The 12,354-nt window shown below is 37.9% G+C and overlaps 1 protein-coding gene across 2 annotated transcripts in view; it reads left to right on the top strand.

Annotated features, from left to right (window-relative positions):
- Window positions 1-12,354, top strand: part of ubash3bb (ubiquitin associated and SH3 domain containing Bb) — a 41,151-nt gene that overhangs the window by 5,994 nt on the left and 22,803 nt on the right. The gene's annotated exons all lie outside the window — the stretch shown is intronic.

Here is a 12,354-nt window from a genome sequence, read left to right as displayed (position 1 = left end):
AATATCTACATACAGTATGTGTGTTCAAGTCTGCTGCATCTGCTACATCACACTATATCCCAGCAATCGGAACTCTAAAGTGCTGTGGAGTTGGTAACGCTCATGAATTATTGAGTCTTCCCCTTGTTTTTTAGCCCAGTATCTTTGAAATGTAGATGAATATGAGCTTATTTTTCTTTTGTACTGCTCTTCGCAAAACAGTCTGGCTCTTTGGGAGTGTTTTTGAGATGATTGTAAAATCAAAATGATATACCTGTTATTATATTTCATGTGTCATTATTATATGTCTCCCTCAATAGGGAGCCTTTAACAAGGTCATATAAATGTCATTAGTCTCCTTCCTGAAATAGGAGAGGTGCACCACAGTCTGGATATAGCTGTTGTCATTCACTGGTGCACTTCCACTGCAGCTCGGTGATCATATCGTAGTTCATTTGAAGCTCTTTCCGGAAGCAGGCAAACAGACAGCACTATCAGATTATGAGGCCATTGTCTCCACTCAAATATCTTGCTGTGGTTATATGAAATTCAAGGTAGTGCAACTGCCCAGCTGCAGGCAGTTTGCATTACAAATAACTCACAAACAAATGCTCTTTACCTCTGCTAGTTATGATTTATTTAAAAGACTATTTTACTGGCATATAATGTACAGCTTTTTTGTCATAACAGTCTTCGGGATTTAGAGTGAAATACACTATTCATCTTGCCCTACTCCCAGTGAATGTTCACTCATTCATTATTTTACTCCTGAAACCGGAGGCTCTGTGTCAATATCAGCTTGTGGCCTCAGGCACAGATGGAGAGATACTACATGAGCAGCAGAAAAGGGACAGGTGTATTTGTCAGTCAGTTAGCTGAACTATATAGATTTTGAAGTTGATACTAAAGGTCACTAATTTGCTAATATTTTGAGTTAATTTTTTGAGCTTATGATTTGCACTATTTTATGCCAGTAATTAGTTTCTTGAAATCTTACCATTTTGATGCTTAAGTAACCAATCTAAGAGTATTTTGTATTGTATGTATTCCTGAAATATTTAATTCTATACAATACGTAAACCACTTTGTAGTGTTGTTCATGTGAAAGTAGAAATACTTTATCAAACACCATTGCAACTGCTAACATAGAAATTGTGTGTCTTATGTAATTAATGTAACTGTCAGTTGATCAAGTTTCCATCCAAATTTAGTATTATCAGAATCAGAATCAGAATCAGAAAAGACTTTATTGCCATATAAGGGAAGAGGTTTCACATTACTAGGAATTTGTCTTGGTGATTGGTGCATACATAGAACATAACAGTAACATATAATTGAAGAATAAAATAAAAATAAAAACAAAATAGAATAAGGTAACACAAAATAAAATAAGTAAAATAAATATTTTTCTGGAGGTAGTCCAAAAGTGAGGTAGTGCAAGGTGGAGTATAATGCAAGTGGGTGAGGTAAACCTTCAGATTCAATAAAAGAAAACACAAATTAAAATCCATCAACTACTCTTATGCAAATATTAGAAGTTGGATTAATCAGGAAAAGCTAGTTTTCCGATCTGGTACCGTTTAACTACTGAAAAAGAGGAAGCAGTAAGATGGTGTTAAAAGAGTGCGAGTCACAGCTCAAGTATGGCATTTATGTTCACTTTATGTTGTAATTTCTCATTGCTCCACACTGATGTGAAGTTCTCATCTGTCTGTTCGGTGAAGCTGAAGCTTCAGTAGACGTTTTAAGTCTTATGCTTCACATACGTAATTTGCTAAATGTGTTTTTATTGCACTTGGTCACATTACCAACCTTTCCTCCTCAGCCAGCCATGAAAACGCTTTGCAATATTTCAACACTGTTTTGTGCAATGCATTTAGAATGCAAATAAAAACGTGGATGGAAACACACTCACATACAAGTGTAGGAAAGACATACATGACACATAGTTACTGAGTATTTTTCTGTGACGCCTCATAGGTCTTCTTGTTCTGAAATGGAAAATGTTACCAATGCAGGGCTGAGTTATTGGCCAAAATACATATTAGCTCCACTAGCTGTTAGTCTAGTGAAGATAGCTGATGCTTTCTGGCTGCTAATAAATGGCTGCATGTATCTGTCTACCCTCAGCAGGCAGCTCCCAGGACAGCTGTCTGCCTGCAGTTGCTGAGCCAGCAGCAGGTTTCCTGTAGGCACAGGGGCTGCTAGGATTGACAGCTGTCCTCTGCACCCCCACCCCACTCCCCGTCCCTCCCTCCAACCACAACAACACTCCTCCTCTGGTGTCACACTGTGTCTCTGTCTTTATCTCAATATTTCTCAGAAACAATATCGTCTTAGCATAATAATAATAATATATAATGAGTAATAATGACAGAAAGCTAACCGAGCACACAGCACTGTTTTAAAATCACTCATGTCTGACAGGCAGCTGATGGTTTTAAATTATCATTTTTTCCAATTAAACAAGCTCACTGTTACCTGAATGAATCTTCTTACTTTATGTATAACTAAAATGGGTTACTTACTGACAAGCTATCAATTGAATTTCAGCAGTACAATTCATATACATAAATAGCAGCAAGATGCTAAATCTTTTGGTGCAGCACATCAACCTGTGATGATTATCACTGTCAACATAACAATAATGCAAAACTCATGAAAACATTCCTTCATCTGGAGGTGTATGGTATAATTTTCTGGTTCTGGTGCTGGTTCTTCTACTGGGTGGTTTGGTTACACTGAGAATAAAATTTGTTGAGAAATTTTTTAAGATGAAACAATCATCAGACTAACAGTCAAAGATTGCAATACTTAGGGAACTGGGTGCTCCAAATTTGACATTAATGGAGGAAATTGTGAAATAGGTAAACAGATGGGGGTTTTTTTCGTCGTGGGCAGTGAGCATGTCACACTAGAGAGTCATACAAATATAAAAAAAACAACTGGTGCATTCAGTTCAGTTCAATTCACTTTTATTTATATAGCACCTTTTACAATGAAAATTGTCTCTAGGTGCTTTACAGAAACCCAGAGCCTGAACCCCCAAGTAAACAGACAGAAGAGACAGGACAGAGAGAGAGACCTGCAGAAAGATGCAGAGAGACACACACAAAACTACGAGAAAACTGGACACACAGTTAGTGACATAAAATATTACAAGCGATCTTCATACCTTGTCTACATATTTAATGATGCGTCACAAGTTATGTGGTCAGATATGGCTGTAAGTGTTATCTTGAATTTATTCAAATCATAGGTGACAAATATATATTGAATAAACATTTCTCATAAGACTCATCCTTTTATCTTGTCTTATGACATACCACGTTTGCTTTTAACAAGAAGCCTTTGTAAGATTAGTAAGATAAGGTGATTATAACAAATGTTTTATGTTGCTAGAATTAAAAATGTGAAAGATCATGTTCTAACAAACTCTGTGGTACTTTTTTTTTGCAAATCAGTAATCAGTTGAGAAGAGTGAACTGATTGATTAACCTAATTTTCTAGCACTGCTATTTTCGTATTTCAGCGTTCTTTGAGAGAACAGACAAGTTTTGATTCGATCAGTTTTTCAGTGCCATGTCAAACCCACTGGGATTTCCCCACTTTGCAGAATATGCTCAGACAGAGTATTTTCCTTCAGGGCTAAGTTCTTTATTCATGCGGCCTTTGGTTTCCCTCCAGCTGATTAATGACTAATAACACTAGCTATATGAGTTCTTTACATTTCAAAGGTCTTAAGACAATACCGTCTGCTATGCTCAGTAATAACAGAATTTTGCCACTTCTCACTCGAAACATGAAATAAAACCTCATTTGTGTGAATGAGTCATTGACAGTTTGTTTGATATAGGCTCCAGTGCCTTCTCTTCAAACATCCATTGTCCTGCAGTTAAATAAGATAAAGAACGGAACGGTGAAGGTAATCACAATTTCTTTTGGCCATGATGTGTTTAGCACCCAATGCTTTTAAAGCCCACAGTGATATTATTGACCAGTACACTTGAATTATGCAATGATAATGCTAGTAGATGACGTGCAACTGAACTGAACAGAACTGCTAACATTGCCAGAGATCCTTTATTCACTTGAATGGCAAGAGGGTTTACCCTTGACAGATTGAGCAAACAGATTTTGTAACAAACTGAGCTTCTGTATTTCTTGTTTATTGCTGAAGCCCAGGGCAGGTTCAAACTGAAAGTCATTAAACTGTGGATTTGGAGAATTGTGACACCCTTGATAAAAATGATATTATTATAATATTTGGAAAATATAGTTTATGCCTTTATCAGAACATACATAAACACAAATAGAGGGCTTTCAGCCAACTATTACCAACAAATGCAAAGTTCACAAAGTGACGGTAAAAGATGACAACATGAGTTTCGTAGTGTGACTGTTCTGGTGTTGAAGTCATCTTGTCAGCGTGCACTTAAGTTTCTCATGAACATTTGACATTTAGCCACTTTAGGTAAATGAATAACCAGTTTCAAACATTTGATAACTGTGAAAGTAGACAGCAGTCACTGCCTCTGTTTGCATGCATTTTTCACAGAACCTGGCCTCTGTGGGGGTTTGTAATAGGTCCTCTTAGGCTGAATGTCACACAATCTAACTCAGCCTTTACCCAGAACACTAAAGATGTTGAATAAAGAGTCATGTAAGACAGAGGGACAGAGCAGGAGGAGGTTTCACTGTGTCTGTGATAGGGCTGTGTATTGGCAAAAATCTGGCCAAACATTGTGTATCAGGGTTATGATTCAAGATATTCTGATACATTGCAATACTGTAAGCAATATCAAGAACACACCACCATATACATAAAATGTGAGTTTAAAAAGACTCTTTTAGCCAAGCGGGAGCGTGAAATGCCTGAAAACTAATTTCAAACACTGCTATGTGTTTGGAAAGTCATTTGGCTTTCAAAAATAACAGCTTAGATGCTTATTATTTGCTCATTACTACATTTCACCTGAAAAGGATGACTTTTGTAAACTAGTTGTCTATAGGAAGACGTGATTGATGATGTCTAACAGGTTTCTCCACCCGAACATCCATTCATTCATTTGTAGCCTGAAAATATTGGCGTAAAACCTCAGCTATCTGCAGACACAGTCCCTCCAAGAATGTCAATATCAGCCTTCAAAATATCATTATTCAGACCCTGCTTTGTTGCTCCTGCTCATGAAACAGCTCTCCATGCTCTCAGTACATTTTACTTTTTTTTCCCTCTTTCTCAATTTTGTAAGTGCTACTGTGCAAGCTCAAGTTTATAAACCATGCAGCTGCCCGGTGGGCAGACAGTTGCTTCTGCACTGTGAGTGCAAAACAAGAGTGAAATCAAACGGTGCTCTCTGCGAGTCTGGTTAGCTGTACATCGGAAAACAGGAATGTGTCCCTGTCCCGTGGTTCTTCTGCCACTGTTAGAAGGCCTCTCTCACACTCTCAAACACACACACACGAGCACACATAACTAATCTGTGAACACAGTTGCTGTTTTTATTTTGGTTGGTTATTTTGGTAAAGGAGGGCACTACGAGGTTGGGAGGATCAGGAATTAAAGTAGATTTGATGTGGCATTTAATCTCATGCCCAATTTGATGTGGACTCGGTGTGTGTATGTGGGTGTGTATCTGTGTGCATGTGTGTGTTCATTCACATATTTGATTCTACGGATGGCTGTGCACTCGTGCTTGGTACTTGTTTGCTGCTGTTTGCATGTGTGTGTTCTTGTGTCATCTTCTGTCAGGGGCTATAATGTGTGTGTGTGTGTGTGTTCAGTGATGACTGAGCCATCTGTGCCTGTAGTACCTTTGCCAATACAGCGACTGGAGCGGCTCCAGCAGCCAGCTTCCTCCAGCTCCTTCACGGAGATACAACAGGAGGAAGCTCCTCCATCTTGGACTGGCTTTCTGCTTCATTCTCCCTCCCACTGCGCTCCAGTAATCCTGCTGGATGACTGAAATGATTGTGGAGGAAAACAGATTTGATGAGACATTTAATTACAGGCCTTACTGGATGTGGATATTGCTGGTGTTAATGAGCGTTTCTCAATATTTGAACTTCAGACCAATGCAATGGATTTTTTTCACATCTTAAAGAATCTTAATTTGTTCTTCCTGCACCCATTGCTCTGTACTACTCAGCAGACAGCACACAACATATACAGATAGAGCAGCTGAGGCATCAGAGTGTGAAAAAGAAGAATGTGCTATTTCTTGAGAGCCAGAATGACCAAGCTGATCGAGAGATAAAACAAAGCTCTTACGTGACTGCACTCAGTTCTAATGTTACATGATATCTAATCTATAGCTACAGGAGAGGTGCTTTCACAAGTTGCATCATACCAAAGGCTTTTATATGTAGAGACAGTTAAGGCCATTAGACACAGCAGTAATACTGAAAAAGAAGTGAAACTAGGGATCCTGTCCAATTATTTATGCTGTAATTGTGCTGTAATTGACTTAGTCTTTCAGGAATCAGTACTTGAGCTTAAGAGAAAGGCAGTATGAAAGCTTTAAAAATAGAACTGACTCCATCTCTAGTAAGTTCCCTTCTCTGCTGCACAGAAGCAGGAGAACAAAATGTACAGAGAACAATGATCTAGTTGCTTATTATGAAGATTAGTAAAATATAATCTTTCACAGTTTTTTTGATGAAAACAGGCCAACTGAGAGACTGGCAGGAAGTATCAGAAGTTGAAATTCTCAGTCCAAACTAACCAGCCTTCACTGCTAAAGGTCACAGGGGTGTTTCTTCACAACATAATCATAATGAGGGACAGTTTCATTGTCCCCATTTTGATGTCTCATCTCCAAACAATGAAAATGTAAAGCTTTTCGTATTTTATGCTACTATGGTGTGCATGATGATATTTTTTTCCAACCAGTTTGGAAAAGCACTTTATTATATTAATTGTAGCAAAAGTTGAAAAATCCAAAGTCGTTAAATGAATATGATGAATGTGAGGTAACTCTGTGCACCAGTGAAACTTATTAAAATTCCTTGATATAATGAGGCAGAGGAAGATGAATATGTGTTCCTGTGAATATTTTGAGCTGAAACAAAGTTTCTTTTGTGTTAGCATTTTAAAAAATATTTCAAAAGCTTGAAATAGGATGAAAAAAATAACTTATAGATGATATATAGATATAGATAGTGTATAGACTTGATTATTTATTAACTGAGTAAAGCTTACAGTGTGCTATTGACATGAATTTGTTCCTCGTCAGTGCGTTGGTGAGGCTGGTATATTGTGGTGTCGGGTGCTCGTGGGTATATATGTCAGAATGCTTGTTTTATTGTTGAACGTGTCTCAATAATCCCTCGAGGAGATTGGCAGTGGAAATGATCATAGATGAAAGCTAAATTATTTATTCATTTTGTACCTGATGCACAACATTATATATTATTTAACAAATGACAAATGCATTTTGATTGTATGTTTTAGAAGGTGGTGCTTTGCGCTGAACCTTAGTTCTGGTCTCTGAGCTTTTGAGGCTATTGCTTGTAATATGTTTTTAACTTTTATAATTCCAATAACCTAATAAACATACTGTTAAATGCAAATTGTTTGTTTTAAATTCTTTCATTTTCTTTTTCATCACTACAGTATCATCCCTTTCAAATGTGATCTCTCAACATTTAAAGTTCTGCTGCATGTGGTGTGTGTGCCTTGCTGTTCTTGTCTGCTGTGACCTTAATGTCTTTCAGTAAGCACACATGTTTTAATTTGTGTATGTGCTTCTGTACGTTTCGTGGGATGAGAACGGTGATGTTTGGCATGCTGCTTAGTGGGAGCACTGTTTAATGGTTTACTATTGTACGGTGAGATTGCGAATGTAAATTATTAATAACTAAGATAACTGTCACGTGCGCCAAAAAAATATGTTAATTTTGTTGTATTTGTTTGTTTTCCAGACAAATTTTTTTTTCACAATATTAACTATATGATCAACCTCCAGACTTGTTTTTCTCAATTTTGTGCTGTCTGAGGCCTCCTGAGTCCCTGAACAGAGTTGTTAAACTGATGGTGATGATGGTGCTGTGTAACGCAACCACAATGTGTCAGGTTTGTAGTTGTTCTAGCAGTGAACCACTGAATCTTCACCCACGTAAACCTGCTATCTCACAAGTGGATTAAATGTGACAATAGACTCATATGACTTAAAGCTGCATCGGCCACTTTTTTTATATTAACACTGAAGAAAATACCATGTTAAAGGGACAGTTCACCCATGACAAAAACGTATATAGAGGCTAGCTAACTAAGCTAGCTATGGTTACGACTCAGTCAAACGGTTGATGTTTACATCCCATCCTGTCATGAGCATGAGCCCCTTGTTGATGAGCAGATGCACGTTTCCTTCGGTGTGTTGTGGTAGAAAGCAATAGCGATGATGAATAACGAATGTCGACGATGAATGATGACTGCAGCTTTAATCGAAGCTGTACAGATTGCATTGGATTTGGCTTGGTTTGATTGTGGCTGGTCTTGTTGTAATCATTATAATATATTTCAGGACAGAAATTAAGGTAGGAATTATTTTTATGGCAGTTGACCTCACAGTGATGACAGAAATGTGTCGCTCCGGCTAGTGATGAGGGTCAGAGAAAAAAAGTGGTTGCCATTAGTGTCTGTGAATGAATTTGTCTGTCTGTGAATACGTGTGCATCACTGGACTGCAATGTGAGTGAATAAACTGTGTGAACCCTGAACACTCTCTGTGGGCTTGGGCGGCTGGATTGTCTCGTCTTTCTCCAGTAAGGACCAATTAGGATTAATGAGTCGGGAGGACAAACAACACAGAAATTAGTTGAGAAGAGATGCTTATTGTTTCCCTGAAGACTTCAACAAAAGGCTCTAAACCCAGAGTTAATTTTCACCATAAATAACAAACAGACTGAATCTCCTCTTATTACCGAGCAGATTAGAGTTTTAGCTCTACAAATATTTCCTGGAGGCAGAGCTTGCCCGGAAGCAAAGAGGTCTAACTCTGTTCAAGCTTTCTCAATAGAAAAACACTTGTACAATATAATGTCTTCAGTGAAGCTTACAGTATTATGTTCTGTTTTTGTTACGAATGTGTCAGATTTCAACTCTACGTGATAATCACAGGATATTGCAGAGTCACAGTCTCTAAACAAACTTTATAAAGTTCTTCACAAATGAGAATTAAAAGAAATGATTCTTAACAGAGAGGTGATGGCTCTAATGTTAATAAAAAGAATGATAAATCCTTCACTCAAAGATAAGTTAAAGCTGAGACACGTGATTGGCTGGAAGAGTGGCGACAACACCACTCTAATGAAAAGTGATGTGAAATAAAAAGTGGCTTTTGAAAAAGGGAAATTTGAACTGAAAAATTCTAAAATGAATTAAAAATGAACTCTCAAAAAATTGTCACTAGAATGAATATAATGATGTTAATTTTAATGATTTCTTAAATTATTTCACAATCTCTTTATTTCGTTTAAATATTTACTCAGATTTTTTTAATGACATATATATCACACTATTTTTATAGTATCATTAATTAAACAGTGACGTTCTTTTATATATACTGCGTGTATAGTATGGTTCATTAACAAATGTCCCACTGTGTTCAGTGGAACATCTCTGCACGCTAAACTCAATCGTCCATGTAGAAATGCACAGTAATGTGAAATGTGATTTCATTTGTTCATTGTGCTTCACAGTGTTAGTGTGACTGCTGACATCCCAGGCAATAAATGCTGTCAAAGAAGCAAAGTTCTAGAGAAACTGTGCATATTTAAAACAAAATATACGCCAACAGAAGCTTAAATCTAAAAAAAAAAAAATGTCTTCATGGGACTCGACCTGATGTTAAGTAGCCCGTTTGAGCAGAGTGTGTCCACATGTGTGTGCTTTTGTCTGGCTGGAGCCTGCCTGAAACAATGTACAGTAACACAGGAAAAAGATTATCAGTTCTATTATTGTAAGGACGGAAGTTTGTATCCCCATCCGCCACACACATCACAATGCTGGCTCAGTATAGAAACAAAGTCTCTGAGAACAAACACACACTTCTGCCAATTCAACCAGCATTTCTAAAGCAGCTTAGGAGTAACCTTGAAAAACCACCCATTAACCACACTGCACAGACTGCTGTCAGACGTCTCTTTTCTCTTGCTCTGTTTGTAGTAGCATGTAGCATGTTTGGCTGACGACAGTGATGTGGTGTAGTGAATGGCAAATCCATGCATCTTACACTTCAGTTTGTACTTCCAAGTAGATCCTAGTTAACCTTTTTACCTAACATGTATTTTTATAATTCATAGTACACTGGTAAGCTCTATTAGGAGAAGATGCCTTTGCAACTTGTTCACAGAACATATGACATATTATGCAATACAGATAGTGGTGGCCCAGTTTGTATTGTTATTATTATTTTTATTTTCAATATAATTAGCATAGTGTTGCCACCAGACCTATTTCTTATTTATTTTAGCACAGTTATTGGGTTCAGGGTATTTTAAATTACATTAATATATTCTGGTCACAAAAAGTTGCTTTGGTGAAAGTTACACTTCATATTTTTTTAACAGCACACACATGTTTTGAAACTGACTTGTGACCTGTGCAAATTTTCACTGTGAGGTCAGGTTAAAAAAATGACTTCAATCCACAGAGACTCAAGGGAAAGTGAAGTAAAATAGTTTATATCAATGCATCCAGTATTTCCTGGATGGAGCACTTTCATACTGCTGCCAATTTGAGTATCACTTTATAATAAGGCACCTTTTATGAAGTGGTTTGTAAGTCATAACTGATGAATTTATTGTCATTAAATGAATATTATACTAATATTTTAGAGATTATTTATTTCAAGAACAACTTGCCAGACTGTAAAAATGATGAGTCATTCATAAGTGTAGTGATTAATAAGCAATTTTTGGCTTAGTTTCTCACTCTCTAATAAGCCAACAGTAAATGTTAATAAGTTATTAATAAGGACTTCCTGTGGTAACTCCTCAGCCTGCAGTGCTAAATAGAACGTTGTTCAGTTCAGAGTGTTCAGTGCAGCCACACTCAACGGTGGGGTAAAAAACATGGCCATCATATAGAGGCAGGGGATGTGATATTTTCTCAGTATATAACAGTGTACATTTTCAGATATGCATGTTTTGGGACTTTCTGAAGCTATTGGACCATCCAGTAAGCAGTTCTGATGGGGGTATACTGTCCTTGGAAATTGATGAAAGGAAAAAATCTCAGGGGGCAAAATCTCTTTTTGGTTAACTGCTTACGACATACACTCAGCCTTGCACTGTGCTAACACAGTCACCTCTCTTCCTCCGTGTGTCAGTGTTAAACACAGTGAGACATAGCAACTTGTCGGTTCACTTCTGTGGATACTGTGGTGACTTGGCTCACGAATCTCTCGGTTCACATGCATATGTTTGGTATATGGTCATGTCTCTACAGTGTGCGTATGTGTGTGTGTGTGGTCACTTGCATGTGTGCATCTTTGCAAGTATGTGTGTGTGTGTGTGTGTTTGTAAACAGGAAGTGTGAGGATGCATGCAGTCAGAGGACACAGAGCCATGGGATTTCCCACAGTGACAGGACTGCTCAGCTGAACGAGGCTTCCCGCGAGTGGGTGGTGTGTGTGTTTCCTTTTACATGGGTGGGCCCTTTTGTGGTCTGTGTAAACTCTGGACAGCTGATAAACAGCAGTAGACCAACAGAGAGTTGAGTTATTACAATGAAATATATTCATGTGCATGTTTTTAATCTGATCATGTCTCAATACAAACAGTTAAAGGTTACAGATACATTTTGTCATACATTTATAAGAAGTAAAACTCTGTCACATCCATTAAAGTAGACCGAACTGTCTGGGTTTCATTTTCACTATAAGGCCAATGCCAGCCCAGTGTATGAGCAGGAGCGTGTGAAACGTGTGGCAGTGCAGTTGGTGGTATCAGGGTATGTTTCCACAGGTGTTGCCCATGTCTGTGGGAGTAGGCAAAACAAAGTGAAGTTCAGCTTTTGTCAGACAATGCAGGGACGGCCTCAGTCTATCCTGAATAAGCTGCCGTCCTCGCTGTCAAGACAACTGTCCCCGGAGACTGGTTACTGTTTTTCATTCATATTTTATTGAAAACACCAGTTAGACTGTTCGTTGTGAAAATAATGTTACCTTATTAATCCTAAAGGTATTATCTCATAATACTTTTCAAATGCGAAGCCTCCACATTGTGATTTTTCATTTAAACTTTCATAAGCTCTTGTGGAAATGAGCTGTTGCCTGCTCACAGCTGCTGTATGAAGCAGAGGACAGACAAGTGATGCTGGCTCAAGCCTCCCTGGTGCCCTTAGCAGAATTTAATTTAACCCCATCAAGC

Source organism: Scatophagus argus, chromosome 5 (genome assembly GCF_020382885.2).
Source record: "Scatophagus argus isolate fScaArg1 chromosome 5, fScaArg1.pri, whole genome shotgun sequence".
NCBI classification, from domain to species: domain Eukaryota; kingdom Metazoa; phylum Chordata; class Actinopteri; family Scatophagidae; genus Scatophagus; species Scatophagus argus.
The sequence above is the reverse complement of the archived record's forward strand: the minus strand, read 5'-3'. Positions and strand labels throughout refer to the sequence as shown.